General features: G+C 38.2%; 1 protein-coding gene across 9 annotated transcripts in view; it reads left to right on the top strand.

Annotated features, from left to right (window-relative positions):
• PLCB4 (phospholipase C beta 4) overlaps positions 1–18,061 on the top strand; it is a 190,550-nt gene that overhangs the window by 27,187 nt on the left and 145,302 nt on the right. The window contains exon 3 of one of the 9 annotated variants that reach the window (XM_077781972.1): positions 7,264–7,329. The exons of the other annotated variants lie outside the window; for them this stretch is intronic. The gene's annotated coding sequence lies outside the window, so the exon portion shown is untranslated. The remainder of the gene's footprint in view (positions 1–7,263; positions 7,330–18,061) is intronic. 9 annotated transcript variants of the gene reach the window in all.

Raw genomic sequence — 18,061 nt, 5'->3', positions numbered from 1 at the left:
TGAGTATTTTTATTAGCACTTGATGTGAACTTAATATAAACAATGTGAATTCGAGTCGAGTGGTTAAATGTTAAAACAGCTTCCCACATGTATTGGTTTACTGCCAGGGAAAGAAATACAGCAGAAATGCTGTATTTAACCACTAATCAAACATTTATTATTGTTGAAAGAATGATCTGACAAGTATAGAGCTGGACTAAAATGTACAAGTTGTATTTCATGGAAGGGAAAAGCTTTATTAATATTTGAAGACTGGCTTTAATTAGTATGACTGTTGGTAGGTGTGTTCATTTTCTCAATGTACATCTGATATAGCATTTTTCACCAACTTATAATTGGCAGTTTCCCATAGGAAATAATCATTATTGGTATTATAAAAGCACTTTGTATCTATCACATTTGGGAAATGAAAGTTTTGCAAAGGTCAGAATAACGTGTGCCCCCAATTATGCTAATAACTCATACCACAAATGATCCACTAGAAGGTTTAATAGCTTGGTAGTCCTCTTCAGATTTTCTGAGAACAGGAAGAATTAATATTACATTTTGACATTTTACAGAAAGGTGAAAAAAGTAATCTTCCTTCTCTCTAGCTTTGGAAGTTTGTACCTGAACTCTCTTAGTTGCTTGAGGACCTTAAAATGTTGGGTGGGTTTCAGTCAGGATTTGTTGGGCTTTTTATTAAGAATTATTTTTAAAAGCATTTTGTTCCTCTTCACACACAGTGTCTTCTTTTTTAATGCTGCCATGGTTGCATGGTATGTAGCATGTTTTGACATTTAGAGTTATCTGTAAGTTTTATTTGGAATTTGACAATGAAGTATAATAGACTGATTATTTTGCTAGATTGCTGAAGTAACTAAAATTAGTAACTTGATAAGAAGTGGTAAAAGTTATTTTAAAAAAAACTCTTCAAAATGAAAATTTTACTGCACACTAAATTTTAATTTTGTTTTCCACCTGGCAAAAAAAAAAAAAAAAAAAATCCATAGTTTTCTTTGAGGGGTATTGCACATCTGCATCAGCAGCAAACATTGGAGTAACTAAACCATCCAGAAGTTTTCCAAATGTCACAACAAATATTCAGGATATAATTAGTTAGAAATTGTTGCATACTGGGTTTTCTTGTGTAACATATCCACCAGAAAGATTTCCTTAGGGCCAGGAGTCTGTGTTGCTTGAAATGGCTTTTTCTGTTTGTCATTTTGAGGCTGAAACATTACTAAAAGGCTAGATGGAATGATTTACTCCTGAGAGTGATTATCCTAATACTTCTACAGTTCCTGAGCATATCCTGAGTTGTTAAAGAACCCATCAGGAGAGCAGTCTGAAAGCTAACATTTGCAAATGTCTGCAAATTGAATTATAAATGTCTCTGGTAAACAAAATGTTTGCTGCACTGTGTCAGCTCCACTTCGAGGTCTGGCTGTACCAGGTGCCTGGGGTTTGTAAGATACTCTGGGAAAATATAAAAGGCAATTAAATAAATAGCTCAGATTCATTCGCCTCTCAGGGTTTTTTAAATGTGTATAAATGTATTTTTTCCTTGCATTTTTTTACTTGAAACTATTGTCTCTTTTCCTGTGTTTTCTGTAAGCTTTATTTAAACAGAGATGCAGATGGTTTATTGCTCCTTTTAGAGGGGCTATAAATGGGGAATATTGACAAGTCTGGCACTGAAATAGGAGGATGTTAGAAATTTACTTACTCTGATTTGGTGTGTAAGGCTGCAGTAGGAAAGGAGCTGCTTCTTCTTTACTGAAGGTGTTGTTTTGCTGCTTGCAGCAATTAGGACTGTAGCAAGACCGCCTTCATAAAATGTCTCTTACAGAAATGTTCCTTTAGGACAATTTTTCAAGCACCATTGCCAGCAAGGCCTTTCTTGCACAAACATTTCTGTATTGAGCGTGTTCTGGTAAAGTTGACCACATGTATAAATAAAGAGAAGGATGGGAGCAGGCTGTTGGTAGACTTTAAACTTCAGTTTTGGTTTTGTCCTCCTGGGAATAGTTTTTTCTGTTCTGGCATTTCTTTATTTTTCCATTGTTAGCTGTGATTAATGTGTGATGCTAAGTGGAAAGACTCTTCATCTTGGCTGGTTTTTTATACTCAAGTTCTCTCCACAGGCAAATTACTTTTCATCAGCTTGAACACCTCAGTTCAGTGAGGGGACATTATTAACTCCAGTCAATCTGTTTTTACCTAGAAGATTATTTCTGTGCAAATGTTGTGAAGAAGGGATAAAGGCAGATTTGTCAAAGCTAGCTGGTGAAACTCATACACATGTCATTCCATGAAGGATTCTGCTTTTTGTAGCCTACTACATACTGCATGGTACAGTCCAAAACACATTTTTCGGAGCAAATCCTAAGTTTTGAGCATGGGTCACACAACAGAAGGTAAAATTAGGATCCAAAAGTAGTTTTACTCAGCATATGCAGTGAAGTACATGGCAGTATTTACATTTGATTAGGTGTGCACTGCACTCCTTACTGGGCTATGGTTTCATTAAACATTCAAAACGGTGTGGATTTTATTCTGTAGCTGTGTCAACAATTAAATCCTCTGAAATTTTTCTGACTGTCCTAATTTATTTTTTTTTCCAATCTGAAGCTTTGCTAATGCAGGTCTCATCACTGCTCACTATGCCAGAGAGTCAGGTATGTCTCCTGATGGTACTTGTGCTTTTAGACCAATGGGGACAAAGTGATCCAGTTTTTCCTTCCTTCCAGGTACAATTATGGGTCTCAATATAATAAAAATAAAATGATTGAATATCTACAGAGGTTCATATGGCATATTTTCCATTTATTTTAAGTTGGGAAGCTAAAATATCTTAATTGACAATCCCATAAGGTTTATTTTTTATGAGCTCTCTTTTCTCTCTGCGGTTTTACATTTTCAGGGTATTGCTAATTCTGTAAATTTAGCTATCAGAGTATTGTAATTTAAGGCCAAATCCTTCTCACAGTTGAAAGAAAAAAATGAATTGGTTTTATTGGAGTAGAATCAGATTTAAGGGGTAGAGCCTGAATAGTTTTTAATTATTCTAATCCCTGGACAGCTTTTCAGCCAGGACACTTCACAGGCACTAATAACATTTTATATCAGTTGAGTTTCCCCTGATGTAAAATATAAAGATCATGAGTTGCTGTATAGCCTGCTAATATCAGTGGGACCAGTTTTTTGAGTTGCATGAACAGGCTCTAAGAAAGCAGCTGTATAAATTTGTATTGTGGTGCATTTGTGAAGTTTTTTTTTTCTCATTGTTTTTCTTTTGACCTTTCTTTCCCTTGAGTCACTTCAATTTATTAACTTAGTTGGCAGCTGTTGATAGGACCAGGTCTTTTCACAAAGTCTCACAGCTCCTGTGGCAGGTTGTGGTTGAAATGCTTTATTTTGGTGCTTGAGTGTCTCATGTTCATATCTTGTAAAAGATATGAAGGAAAGCATGAAGGATAGATATAAAAGGAAAGCAGAGTATCAGAAAAGTGATACTGGTCGATCACAGTGATGATTTTCTTCTTAACAAGCAGTTAATTTTTTAAACAGGCAAGTGTTGCCATTCCCACTCCAGTTGTACTCAGCAATTTCAAAAAGTGCCAAAGTTTTATTTGTCAATCAGCAAACAAATATGAAAAGAAAAACTGTGGTGGAACACAGGTCTGTGGTTCTAACATGCCAAATTAATATTTCCATTTCTTGAATAATATAAAGAAATGTGTCTCAGGATCTTACCTTGAATTTAGCATGGTTGCAGATAGTTTTGCTTGTATGAGAAGAAATATATATAGTCTGCTTTTGCTTAAGAGAACCTTAATTTGCTCTGTAACACAAAACACCAGTAATGGAGGAAGCTGGTTTAGGTCCTCTCATTAGGTGGCAGAGGAGATTTTGTCCCTTTCCATGCATGTGCAGAAGGACAAGGAGAAGTTCCTCCCCTGTGGCTTCTCTAATGAGCTCTAACACAAAGCTAAGCAGGTTAGAATTTCTATACCCTGTTGAGCCAAGCAAATCATGTGGTCACTTTTTTTTTTACCCTATTCTACTTTTAGCAGGAGGTACAAAAGTGAATAAATGTATTTATTTGCTACTGTGACAACAGATGAAATTCCTGATCTTCCTTTAACATGAATGGGAACATTGCTCTCCTAGTTTGAGATGCCAGGATTTCACCAGCTGTTCCTACTGGCTGCATAATTAAAAGCTAATTCTAGTTTACCACTGGACTGATGCTGCTGGAAGTAGTTCCTGGCCATGGATAATGTGCTTTCCATCACAAGTGGATACTTCTCTCTTGTTTTTACTGCCCATGTGCAGTCCACTGCTGCTACACGGTGGCTGTTCAGCCCTTTTGCAGTGAAGTGCTTTCCCATACTGTATCAATTTGCTTTTTGAATTATGGGAGACGTTACAGGCCACTCCCAGGGGGCAGTGAATTAAAGCATTCCTGCAGAACTGCTGAATAACAGGGTAGAGCAGTGTGTAGATAAACATCTTTTGGAGTCGCTGGGGTAGATGTGTTGGACCACAACAGTCAGTGTTCAGAAATAAATTAAAGGTCAGCAAAGCACAGAGTTCCTTGAAAAGTCTGAAGCACCATGTGTGTCTGAATATGTTTTGTTCCTGGAGACATAAAAAAAGATATGTTCCACACCCAGAAAAGTAGCAAAGAATCAGCATTTGCCATGCCAGCTAAAAGGTGTGAAAGGGAAACCGATGTATCTTATACTCCTTATTTTGACTTTTGTGCCGATATTCAACATACAAGTGGTTATGGATGTAAAATCTAACCATGGCATGGACCATTTTATGCAGATGAATTATTTTTTTACTGCTAAGATTAATATTTCTTAAAAATAACTCAAACCAGGACACATCAAACCTAAAATGGTGAGCTTCGAATCTCTGCATGGGCTGTCTCAAGTCCATCTCCTGTCTCGCAGTAGGCCCATATACGTGTGAGTATGGCAAGTAAGGAAGGGCTGAAAATTAAATTCCTGCATCCTTCTTGATGAAAGGAATAAGTTCTGGTCTTCAAAGACTCTTTAGCAAGAAAGATGTTAGATGTTTTTAAGTGTATATATATATATATATCTTCATAAATGTGTTTGTGACCCATGATCAGTTTTTTCTTCAAGTCCACAGCATCTCAGATGTGCATCTGAGTTTTGTGTGTGTAAGGGCCCTGGGGGTTATTGTGATGCTCCTACTATTTGTTTTGCTCTTTCTCTCTTTGCTCTTTCCTCTTCCCTCAGTTTCCCCTTTTTCCTACAGCATCATCAAAGAACAGGATGTGCTCTTTCCACAGAGGCTCCTTGGATAATGTGAAGTTGAAGGATATTTAGTAACCAAAAAGGAAAAGCTGGAAAGCTTTACTTCAAATAGTCTTTGGCTAATATGGAAGAAAATGTGCAGTGCAGGCTTACCTAACAGATGAAGCTGTGGCTGGTCAGTTGTTAGCATAAAGGGAGTGTGACTCAGTGGCTGATGGTTTCCCCAGTATTTCACTAGTTGCAAGGTATGATTTCTTAAGAGCTACATTTGGCAGCGCTTAAAAATTCTCCCTTATAATGCAGGAGAAGACAAAAGCCTCCTGAAAGTTGGCCATAAGGTTTGTTGTACACTTTTCATTTAGAAAGAAATGTAAATTCATCTGATACTATAAAAATCAACTTTGTGTCATGTAAGCTGCTCCCTGTTTGGTGTGGATGGAAAATTCTCAGTCAGTGGCAGGTAAGGTCAGCATGAACACAGCCTGCTCCCTAAATAATTTATCATTGATGTGGTGTTTAGTTCTGTACTAAAAAATAAACAGGCACATTCCTTTTTTGTTTACATAGAGATTTAGAAATAGTTATATTGCCTCAATTTTTCTAGGTTTTATTAGAAGAGACATAGAAGACAAATAGAACAGTGACAAAGCTAATAATAGGCCTTTTATGGAATGTGACTTATTTGCCAAACTAAAGCATTTTTACATCCTTGTGCTTGTAGGCTAACTTTTCTGTAAAAGGGGAGAAAAGGGCAGTACAGAGATTTGATTTAGATTTTATTTCAGTCATTTCAGCTGAGTCAGAGTTTTGTTGTTTTCTGTGAGCTGCATGTATATTTTTTATTGCATTTTTATATTACTCTTTTTTTAGAATTGAGATGAACTGCTGTTTCTGCTTTTCCTTCATGTCATGAAACATCCCTAGAGATGTTCTGTCCAGTTTGCATATTTGCTTTCTCAGTGTTTGTGCTTGAATATGTGTATGTACTCACCTGCAGTTGTAGTTCTCATGTCAGGTGTCAAAATGGACTTGGGCATCCTGTAAAACAACAGGCAAAATGCTGGAGCCTCAGGAGCTGGGAATGGGGCCCACTAGTGCATGTTGCTTTACCCTACCAGGTTTGGTTTATTTGGTTTTTATCCTCACTTGCATGATGCTCACATTGTGTGTATGAGGGATTTCACACACAAGTATTTGCCCAAGTAATAATTAAGACAGAGCACTTCCAAGGGCAGCATGGCAGCTCTTATCTTGAGTCCCTCCAGTGCTCCTGGCATAACAGGAACATGGAGCTGGCTACGAATAACTGAATGTTAGCAATTAGAACTGTTATTAAAATAGGAAGCTACTGTGCTCATGTCTGACAACTGAAGGCTGAATCTCTCTTGCATCCCTTTGGTATTGTATTTCATCCCACACAGTAGTGGCAGCCCATGAATGATAATTGCTATAGGTAGAAATCGTCTACAGCAATAATAAGCACCAAAACACCCATCCCCAGCCTGTACAGCTCTTTGGAAGTCCTTGCAGTGTGGTTCTGTATTGCCTTCCTCATCCTCTCATGAAGGAGGGATTCACCTTTTCAAATATAGAGCAGTAACCTTCTTCTCCCTCCTCCCACTTCTCTCAATTATCAGGTGTGCACTATATCTAATTTTAAATTAACTTGTCACCCTACATCCCATCTGTAGGGGTTTACAATTTTAAACCAATTGCCTTTGAGGTGACTTTATATACTGTTCCATTAACATATACATATCAATTCTAGGGCACTTAGAGACTACAGAATAAAATATCCTCTCAAGCAACACATCTTCAGGGAAAATAAGTAGCTTGCACTTGATTTGCTGTCAAATGAGAGCTGCGATATGTCAAAACTTAACACTGAGCATGACTGCGATATGTCAAAACTTAACACTGAGCAAGAATGACTTGAGTAATTGTTAGACTAAGTAAAAGTTTTTTGTTTTTTTTCTTATCTTGGTAGTGTTCCATTATCCATGGATGTTGTAGTACAATGTAGGAGAGAGTGAAACTGTACATGCCTGAATTTGTGAGTATATGCATGACCACGGAAGGTATTGAGCTGTCCATGAAATTTGATTACAAAATTACATAAATAAAATGGTGGGAGCTTAGATTGCATATGGGACCATTAAACCCCTCAATTTTGTGTTGAGTATCACGTTGTTATCAGTGGCATGATTCAGAGTGTGACGCTGTGGGAAGGGCACTATTCCCACTTGGCTCATGGTCCAGAGGCTGCTGTTACCTCGGGCAGGAAGGAGCCTTCTGTGTCTGGAAAGAGCACTGTTCCATTTTATACTGCAGTCCAAAGTCTGTGCTTCATTTCTTATCCTGAGGAAAACAGCGCTAGTGGTGTGATACAGAAAAGTCACTTTCCTTGGGAAAAGACATTTTTCTTCCCTTTTCATGCTGCTACAGCTGTATTCCTGCCAGCAAAGATGAAGTGATTCTGCTTTCCAGAGGTTGTGACATAACTGATGGTTTCTTTTAGAAAAAGGAGACCCTCCCTTGCACTGTGACATGAGTAACTTAAGCACCAAAAATCGGCAGGTCTCTAGCCCAGTGCCATTAGCCTGCAGGCAGCTGCCCCTGCAGGCTCCCTTTCATAATAATAATAAAGGAAAGGCAGCTCAGAACTGAGGGGTCACTTGAAAACGAAACCAGGAATCAAGAACTGCAACAGAGACCAGGAAAAGGTGGTCGAGAGGGAAGGCAGGGAGGAGATAAAAGAGGCTGGCAGAGTGAAGGCAATGGATGATGGAAGCTGTGTCAAATACCTGTGTGTTTGGGCAAGAAGACGACTAGGGATTATTTACCCCAAAGTAGCTCCAAGGAGCTGATTGCAGATCAGCTGTAATTTGAACATAATTTTCAGGAATTTATTATTCAGGCCTTATATTCAAAGATAAATACAGGCAAATGCTGTATCTTGGGTTCAAAGTGAGTAAAGTGCAGTGAAATGTCAGGTTATTGTCTCAGAGAGCCTGAGCCTCTTGAGGCAGCCAGACCACACAATGTGCCAGAGGCAAACCTGCAGAATGAACTCAGGGAAACTCTTTATCTCAGTGGCAGTGGAATCTTTTCCACAGCTGTGCTGTATTAGCTGGATTGGATTTTATTTTGTGAATGGGTAAAAAGGCAACCAGGAGGTGGCAAAAAGAAATGTAATAAAATTGGTAGATGAAATGAGGCTGAACCATTTTAGAACTCAATCTTTTTTTTCTCTCTTTTCTCATTTTAATTTTTTTTTTTTTTTTACATTTCAAAATATAAATCAAAATATTATTTCAGTTAATTGCAGCGTGTATCACCCAGCTCTGCCTAGGGAAGGGTAGAAGTCTGATAAAACTTTGTCTTATTGGCTCAGCTCTCTTTGCTGCTTCCTACCTGACTGCTTGCTGCAGTCACTAAAAGCTTTGTCTAAAAATCCTTTCTCATGCTATTTCTTTGCTAATGGCTTAAGGAAAGTAAAATCTCTAACCAGCCAAATGTGCTCCACATTAATCCGGTGTGCACAGTGAAGGCAGTCAGTAAGAGAGAAGCCTTGTGTTCTGGTATTTACTTATTTTTAAGTAAATGCATCCATTGGACTGACATTCACCTTTATGCTTGTGCATACAAGCAAAAATGCCATCTCTTCCATGTAACACACAAATGTCTGTAATACTTAGACCAGTCAAATACCAAAGCCAACAAAATGTTCCGGACTATATTTTGCTGCAATATACTTTTTAATCCTTAATGTCACTCTATCTCAGAAAAACCTCAGCAATGAAACACATGCTATACATTGGAAAAAAGGTTCTAAAAAGTAAGTAACTCCCACCTTGGTTTGATTTCCTGCTCCACCACCTTGAGTTGGATAAATAGTATGTTGCCCAGATGAATTACAAATGCTTCATTCTAGGAGGGAGAAGGAAAAATATACAGAACATTTTGTTATATCTACCTGTATCATCTCTGTGTATATCTTATCTGCAAACAGCACCCATCCCTATGGGTATATAGAATATATAACTGTAAATAATAGATTCAAAAATATTTATAAAATAAAATTATAAAAACTTAAATAAAATTAAAATTACGCATGGAGACTTGCATATAGTTATGTGCATGCACCCTTCTGGAATACAGGAAAACCCAGTCTTTAGGCAAGAGGGAACAAGAATGAAAAACCCACCAAAATATCCAAACAGAAAATAAGTAGCTGTTCCATTTTAGAACAAAAGTAGTCTGAGGAGAATGTAATGCAATAATTCCAGTGTTTATTTTGAATAGTTTCAAGCTGGAGTTCTCCATGCTCAGGAACTGAGGGTACTCTCCCTTGAGGAGTTGCTGAGTCCAGCTTGGGACTGGGAGGATGTGCTTGTCTTAGGCTGAGGCACTACTGGAAGTGCTTGCTGGCTGCTGGATGACACTGGGCAGGTTTGCTTCCATGGGAAATTGGTTGTTAGGCAGATGAAAACTGGGCTTGAGGGAAAACTTGCTGGCGTTGGCTTTTCTCTATAAAACACTTTGGTTTCTCAGGAATTGCCAAGTGACTTTGGAAAAGTGTCCTGGTCACAACATGTTGTGTGGATTCCATGTGGAGCCTCACTGGCTGGATGGGCTGAGACAGACATGACCTAGCCATGGTTTTCCTCAGCTACTGCAAAACCTAGGAAGCCAGTCATGTTTCAGACCAAACTGATGAAAACTTTTATTTCTCCTCAGTAACATTTAACACACTGTAAGTCACCTTCCAACTGGTAGCTTTCAACCTTTGCCCTTTATGTTTATCAGAAGGTGATCACAAAATAAACAGTGGTATTTTTTCTGTCTTTGCCCAGTTTACTTTGTGCATTAGACAGCACTCTGTAAATTATAGCTCCACTTTTTCTCTTGAATAGTCAGTCAGGCGTGTTCCCGTTTCACTTGTGCTGGAGATCTGTTTAAAGGTTACCCAGTCCTAGGAGAGAGAAGTATGCTTTAAAAAAAACAGAAAAATGAAATAGCAAAATTAAATGAATTGCTGAGGGAAGAATAGGGAGAGCACAGTAAAAATAAGTTTCTTGGATTTTTTTGTTACTTGCTTTGAGGTTGCTAATGTTCTTGTTTCTGATGTTTTATCCGTGTCATGTACAGCTTCTTGAAAAGTCATGATGAAAATAACATTACTTTTATATCTATATCTAAATGTAAGAAAATGCCTCCTTACCAGAATAGCAGTTTGAATTCAGTTTTTGGGGTGTGAGGTTAATTAAATTGGCTCCTAAAAATACGATGTCCTGCTGTCTTAGTGTGATGCACTTTTTGTGTCCTATTTCTTTGTGTTCTTGCCCTTCCTGTTCTATTGGGGTGTGGAACTGGGAAAGCAACTGAACTGAATGAAGCTTGGTGATAACTTTTTGGTAGGAAATGGAAAACAAAAAGCTGCAATAGAGATGTGTTACCTCAGAATAATGTGAGAAATTTTATTTTTAAAGGTGGGTTTCCCCAGGTGCCAGAAGATGGTTTGGGAGGGGTGGGAAATAGCTCAGTGCAAGGAGAGGATAGTTCTGTACATTCTGCACATTTGTAATGATTTATGAGTAGTTTTTCTTTTTAATGAGCATAATTGAATCCTAGAGAAAGAAGAGAAAATGGATATGGGAGGGAGCAGCATATTCCAGCACAGGAAGATGTTTTGAGGTGTTAGCAAATATTAAACCTCTTATTCCTGGTGTTACCACACAGCTTTATGTAAGGAACAGCTTTGATTTTTCACTGTTCCAGTAAATTATAGTGCAGGCTTTAAAGGATAGTTTTTTGGTCACGACCTGTAACATTTTTTACTGTAAAACTGAATATAATTTTGGTTTATTGTGTGTTACTTCTTTTTGTTTGTTTCTTTTCATATTAGTAGTTTAAATTTTGGAAAGTTGAGAGAGCATGGCAGTTTGCCAGCATTAATGACATACACTTTTCTGTTTTAGTTTGGGAACTCAGGGGCGATTCATGGAAAAAATTGTGTTTTATAAGTATGAATAGTGACTGGTTTCCTGCTGCCCAGCTCAATTAAGTACTCAAATAATAGAATTAACAGTAGATTTATGGAGGAAAATTTGCTAATTTTAAATATATAAACTTGTATAAAAATGAAAATACACATCTTTGAGACATACTTTATATTAACTGGAAAACCACATAAGTTTAACATTATATTTATTTGTTTTCTTTATTAAAATTTGCTGCAGATTTCTTTGTACTAAGATGTTTCTGTTCTGTACATCAGCTCTTTTCATCTTTTCTGAGTAAAAAAAAATTACCTTTCTGATAGCATGCTAATAGATGATTATCTTTTTGATTTATGAACACCTCTACTGTCAATTTAAGGTTTAAAAGCGAACAGTTGTCAAGGTTTGTGACAGGTATATGCAGCTGTGTAGTTTCGCTCCTTGTAAACTCTGTACTGCAGCACAAATGCTGTATGAATATTTATTAGGGCATTGTTCAAGCTTGCCCAGCTATATTCCTACACTTTCCTTATTTGTAGGCTATAGGAAAAGAGGACAAAAAGATCTTTCTCAATCCATTTCTTCAGTAATGGAGTTACTTAACTCAAGTTGATGAATGTTTAGTTTTCAGCTCTTCAGGAGAAACATTGCTTTTCCCAGATTAGAGTTCACAGTAGTTTATTGTTTTTTAAAATAAATAAATACTAATTAATCTTGCTAACAGCAAAAATAAAGTATTTCATTCCCCTCAGAGGTTTTAAAATAGGCCTTTAAATGTATTTTGTTCAATGGATGATTTTACAGGGAGAGGATTTGATTTGTTAAATGTCAAGCAGTGTTATTTGTGGGACTGTTTTCATTAATAGCAGTGTGAATAACAGCTTTCCTGAATTTATTCCTGTGTTTGCTTTTACTGAATCAGAATTTAATAAGCTCACTGTGTGGAAAACTGTTGTCAGTCTCACTTTTGGGCTTTGTTAAGGAGCCTGTGCTTATGAAAATAGAGATAAACCTTCTGTTAGTCAATGAGGAACATTTGGAAAATGAAGGAGAATGCAGCAATTTTCATCTGTTCTTTTAACTATGAGCTAAATTATAAAGTAGAATAGCTCTGAAAAAGCTTTTAAGTTATATCTTCTAGAAAGACTACCGCATCTTCCATCTTCTCTCACCTTTACTCCAGTGAGTCTGTGTATTTTGTTGTTTAATTTAAAATGCGATATATGATGGATTGTTTTTCTTTATGCCTCCCTTTTCTGCTGTGAAGGGAGGGTTTGGTTTTTTTGCTTTGGTTTTTAAACCTTGATCTTTAGCATTTAAATTCTGCCTTATGTTTTAAAAATAATGCTACACAAAGGTGGAAATTCAGTGATAAACTGATATACCATAGTTTATACCAGTAAGAAATAGAAATGTGAACTGTAATTGCAGTCATCGAGTGGTCATTGCTATTGTAGAGGGGGAAGAGCTGGCACAGCCTTTGCTGAGGAGCTCCCACAGCTCCTGACAAAAGGCTTTTCCAGAGGCAGGGAATGTTTGTTCTGTGGCTCAGGTCACTCAGCTGTTCCTTCTCAGCGATTAACTCAGCTCCAGGCACTGCCGAGGAAGTTGATTGAGAACTGCAGAATGTACCTTGTTTGACCTTTGTGTTCCTCTGTATGAGAGGGAGGCTCCAGGAGAGAACTGAAGTTCCACAGCTGAAGTTGTGCAGAGCACAGTAAACAAAGCCATCGTGTTCAGTTCCTTCACTTCAAATAGTATCTTTCTTTTAGAGAAATCAGCTACATCTCGAGTACAGATTAGAATATCTGCTGCAAAATTAGAGTATCTGCTAAAATCGGTAGTTCCTGCTGGCTCCCCCAAAACAGAGATGAAAACCAGATACTGAATTTCTCTCTCAGTTCTGAACTCAGCCCTTTTTTTGTTTGGTTGGGTTTTTTTAAAAGAAATGGAGCTCGTTTGCCATGATTACGAACACACCTATGAAGATCAGCCTTTGCCAGGTTCTACCCATGCAGTCTGACATATGGGATATAATTTTGTGCCTGCTCATGAGGAGGAAGCTCTGTGCAAAGCCCAGGCAAACCTGCCTTTGGTTCATCAAGCTGCCCTTGGTGTCAGGACAGCAGCTGTGCAGTGGGACCAGCAAAAGGCATTTTTGAAATGCTTTCCTCGGCCCAGTGAAAAGGAAGGTGGTTTCAGCTCTTTTGTACATGCTTAATGGCAGGAATGCTTGAGGAAATGCTGTGTGACCAGGCAGGTAGTAGCTTGAGAGCAATGAATTGTTCTCTTATTTACATCTAATATTGTTGCAAGTCCTTGCATTGCTGTAATACTCAAGTAGGTCACTTCTTACACCAACACTGCTTAACAGCCTTTTTAGGGTCAAGTCACATTGGTTAATGTAATGCAAAATTACAGCTTTCTTGGTTTAAAACAATAATGAGAATATTAATATTTTAAAAAGAATTTGGTTATTAAGGATATATTCCTTAATACAGGAATGTGTCCTTAATATACAGACTTCTTTAAAGTCTGTACTTTTCTCCCTCCCCTTAAAGCAGAAAAATGTTAGCCCATAAACTTCAGCAAAATTTCTAGTCTTCACCAGACATGCATCTGTTCTTTCCCCTTTTCCTACTTATGAGGGAAGATATTTATTCTAGCTGTGCTCTTGTATAATTACGTTTTCCTGGTATTCACTGGGTAACAACAGCTGCCAATGTTCTGATCACTTCTAGTCATAAAATGTTCCACATGAGTTAATTTCTGTAGTTAACTTACACGGTGATTTGGAAGTAATTCAAAACCATATACTGTTTGCTGGTTTTATTTTCATTTACTTTAGAAATTGTCTTTTCATCTCTACTTTTGGTTGAATTGAAGAATAGTACATTAAGGGAACATAATCATAAGAGGTTAAAAAAAGCCCTCATTCTCCACTCTCCTGAGTCTTCTGTATTTCTCTCCCCACATTTTTGTACTACTTAGAAAAGAGCTGTGACTGATACTAAGCTTTTTATGATTAGTGGCATTCTCAAGTACTCATTGCTGCACTGATTGTATTTTGTACTGTATTTGCCTTCCAGTAAAATTCAATATTTCTAATGATTTTATAATTTATTACATTGGGGAAATGAGGTGAAACTTTGCTAGAACAAGTTAATTAACATGCATAAAGAAAAGCTCACATTTCTTTTTTGGATGTAGAAGTTTTTCATTTTGTAAGTAATCTTACAATGCAGTGGATGTCTCCAGATGTTTTTAAGAATCCTTTCAGTTCAAGGAGTATATTCTAAACAAGATTTCCACAATTTTAAAACCCAAAAGAACCCAAAAAAAACATCAGGAGTGGCAAGAGAGAAATGGGAGAGAAGATGTTTGCAGAAGGTGTCATAAAAGCAGTTGGTTGGTGCATGAGTTAAGCAGAAATGAAGTATTAACTTGCCATCCAGAAGAAAGGGCACATAAATGGCAATGTTTATGTGCCCTGAGAAATTTAGATACAGTTTTAGGAGATAATGTTGTCTAGCTCTATAGGTAGGATTTATCGTGCCTGGCATTGGCTGCCTAAAACAAGTCATCTGTTTAAGCTGTTCTTTTGCTTGTGAAGTCACAGGAGAGAAGGCGGCATTTTAGGGGGAATGATTCATCTGCCTTGTCTCAGACAAATATCCTAGGAGGTTGTGACATGTCCTCTGGAGGTGTGACATTGTGCATTGATTATCAAGCCAAACAGGTAACTCAGCTGGGGCACACAGCTGAGGTGGGGAGGACATTCCAGTTGCATTAAAGTCCTCTTCCACCTCTCATTTTCTCTATGAAGTTAAGGGGATTTGTAGTTCTTCATTTTTACAGTTACCACATGTGCTGTTGCCCAGGATTTACAGGTTTGGTCATAATCATTTTCCCCTTGTGTTGTTTTAGTTCAAGTCGTTGCTTTTACAATTGTCAAGTGCACGAAAAACAGTTACTTATATTGAGGTGATGGTAGTGTATGATCTGTTATTGAATTTTGTTCAACATTATATAAATTAACACCTTATTCAATAAGGTGGCTTATATAATTAACAAATAGGAATAGTAGGTATTTATTTTAATTCTAGAATAGCTGGACAAGTCTCTATTTGATTTGGTTTTTTTCCAGACAAGCAGATAAAAGTTAACTGAAAATCATACTAACACAGCTTTGTTCCCCAGTGACAGTGTCTGCAAAAATATCCATTTGGTCTTTATCTTCAAACATCAAAATATCATCTGAGACTATTCACTCATCTGTGGCCTACATAAATACTGTAACAATGAAGGGGAGAGAGGTCTCTGTAATGTTCCTAATGGATTAAGAATTTGATCTCAGTTTTCTGATGAGAAAGGTCGTGATTACTCAGATTGAACAGAAAGTCATTCTAAAGGTTACAGAATGAGAATCAAGTCTCAGGAATGACACAATGCTCTCTTTGGCCTTTACATAGTCTGTAATCAGACACTGCTTATTGACCTTTGCAGATTAAATTTTATTTTAAGTCCCAAAATTAATACCTTCTTTTTATTATATGAAACTGTCATAAATAGAAGATGGCACAAGTGTTAAGCTTCTCACACAGTGCTGATACTGAAGGAAGCTTTCTTATCCCTCCATCCTGCTGCTCTGCAGGCAGCTGTCAGGTTGTTGTGGTTGGTCTGCTGAAGCCTTTCAGTCTCAGCTGGGTGGGAGCAGGCCTCTGCTCTGTTCCACTGGCTGAGTGCTGCTCTGTGTTCAGCCCATCTTCCATGATCTCCATCCCATATTCCTCTGCATCATCCCTTGTCTTCAGAGTGCCACACTGGCACAGGAACAGAGAACTGAAGGCTGTGTGTTTTCAGCTCCTCCTAACACCTTGCTCTCTGTGAGGAGCCTGGTCCATGTGCTCTAAGATCCCCATGGGTGCTGCTGCAGCTGCTGTGGGAGTCCCTCAAGCCACCCTTTCTGAAGGCAGATGAGCCCTGCTGCCGAAGTCTCTGCCCCCGGGGAAAGGATATTATCCCTGCCAGTCTCGGGGCTTGTGCTGGGCTAGCTGCAGCTGGTCCAAGCCTTCCCTGAGTGCTGTCCCAGGTATGGCCTAACAAGCACTGACTGAGCAGGAGGAGGTGAAATCCCTGCCCTGCCCTTCAGCTGAGGCCAGGCTGCTGCTGCTGCTCTCTCTGACAGAGCACGCTGCTGGCTCGTGCTCTGCTTGCTGTTTGCTGCCAGGAAGGACCCTTGGTCTTTTCTGGGAACTGCTGAGCCCAACCACCTCGTTGTTTACCCACCTAATTGGCCACTTCTCCAGATGTAACACCCCAACTGGATAGAAGGAGTGGACCAGCCTGTTCATTAACTAATAAACTTTAATTTGTTTTCCCATATTAGCATTAAGCCCTTTTATCTGACAGTTGAAACATCGTTCTTGCTTGTTCATCATTCCATGGTAAATGGCTGCAGTAACCCCCAGTTACAGGCAATTTGCTGATACTCCCACAGCCTCCTGACTCCCATGAGAATATGATACAGGTGTTTATGGTCTTTCCATATATCCACAGCCTGCTGTAGACATAGGATTTTCTCGTGCTCTGACAAGAGTGGATGAAAACTTTGCTTCTCAGCAAGAAGCTTTGTCTCAGTGTATGTTGATCATCACATTCCTGTCAGCAAAGTGAAGTCAATGAGAATCCTCAATAATTTTGGTAAATCTCACTGAAAGCGATTTAAAAACTGATTTTTCAGTCTTTGGTATTTGAGATTTGAAGTGGAAAAGCAGTTATTTGCATATTGAGAGGGTGCAGCATTTAACTATAAATGGAAAGGAATGAATTGCTGATGATCGCTGCTAGCATTTTCAGCTGTATTTTTGTGTTGAAAGAAGACTATGCTCATAACAGAAAAGCTGAACTCAAAGCACTTTGCTTTCTCCTGAAATACAATGCTGAATAATAATATCGTGGGGTTTTTTTGTCTAACTTTCTCATTTGATTTTTTGAAACTTCAGAGACTCTCATAACTGGGGGAATTTATTAAATAGAGCATTCTGTACTGAGGATTTTAGTGCACTGCTGCATGTCCATATTGGTGTCATCTAGGAGGCAATAGATAGGTGGGATTGTAAAATGCAATAATTGCAGTAGCTTATAATAAAGCTATTATTTTGTGAAATAAGTAAGTATAAGTAAGAGCTGTATAACTTTCATGTGAAAATCAAGTCCCAAAGGTTGATTAGAGGTAATATGGAGGCAGCCCCATCTCCTTCCCCATCTATCACCAGAAGCCTTTTTTGGAAGGGAAGGATGGCAATTCCAAAAGAGAAGCATTTTTTATACAGCCACTTGCTCCTTTTGCAGAGAAATGTTACTCTCTTTCATCTAGAGGTGAAACTATTTTAAGCCCTCTGCTTGTATCTATTTTTTAGCCAAGGGATTCTCCAGAAGTATTGAAAACTCTTAAAATTTTGTCCAGTGCTTGTTAGATTTACTGGAGCATTTAGATACGAACACTTTTCCTCTGTGGGCCAGTCACAGGTTCCTGTGTCACAGAGTCTGAGATAATTTGGATAGTTCGCACAATCTTTTGTATGTTTGTGTGCCCTCATGGGTTTTACATACGTGGCAGTCTCTGGTATTTAATGGGATTGCCTGCTAAAGGCTGTAAATTACAGGAGTTATGGATGAGAGTTGTAATAGTGCCTTAGAGCAGAGGAAGCTGAGGTCCTTTGTGAGCAGTAAGTAATTAAAGCTCAAACCAGTCCCATGAGATGGCACTATCCCCTGTTT

This window comes from Lonchura striata, chromosome 3 (genome assembly GCF_046129695.1).
Source record: "Lonchura striata isolate bLonStr1 chromosome 3, bLonStr1.mat, whole genome shotgun sequence".
NCBI classification, from domain to species: Eukaryota; Metazoa; Chordata; class Aves; order Passeriformes; family Estrildidae; genus Lonchura; species Lonchura striata.
The sequence above is the reverse complement of the archived record's forward strand: the minus strand, read 5'-3'. Positions and strand labels throughout refer to the sequence as shown.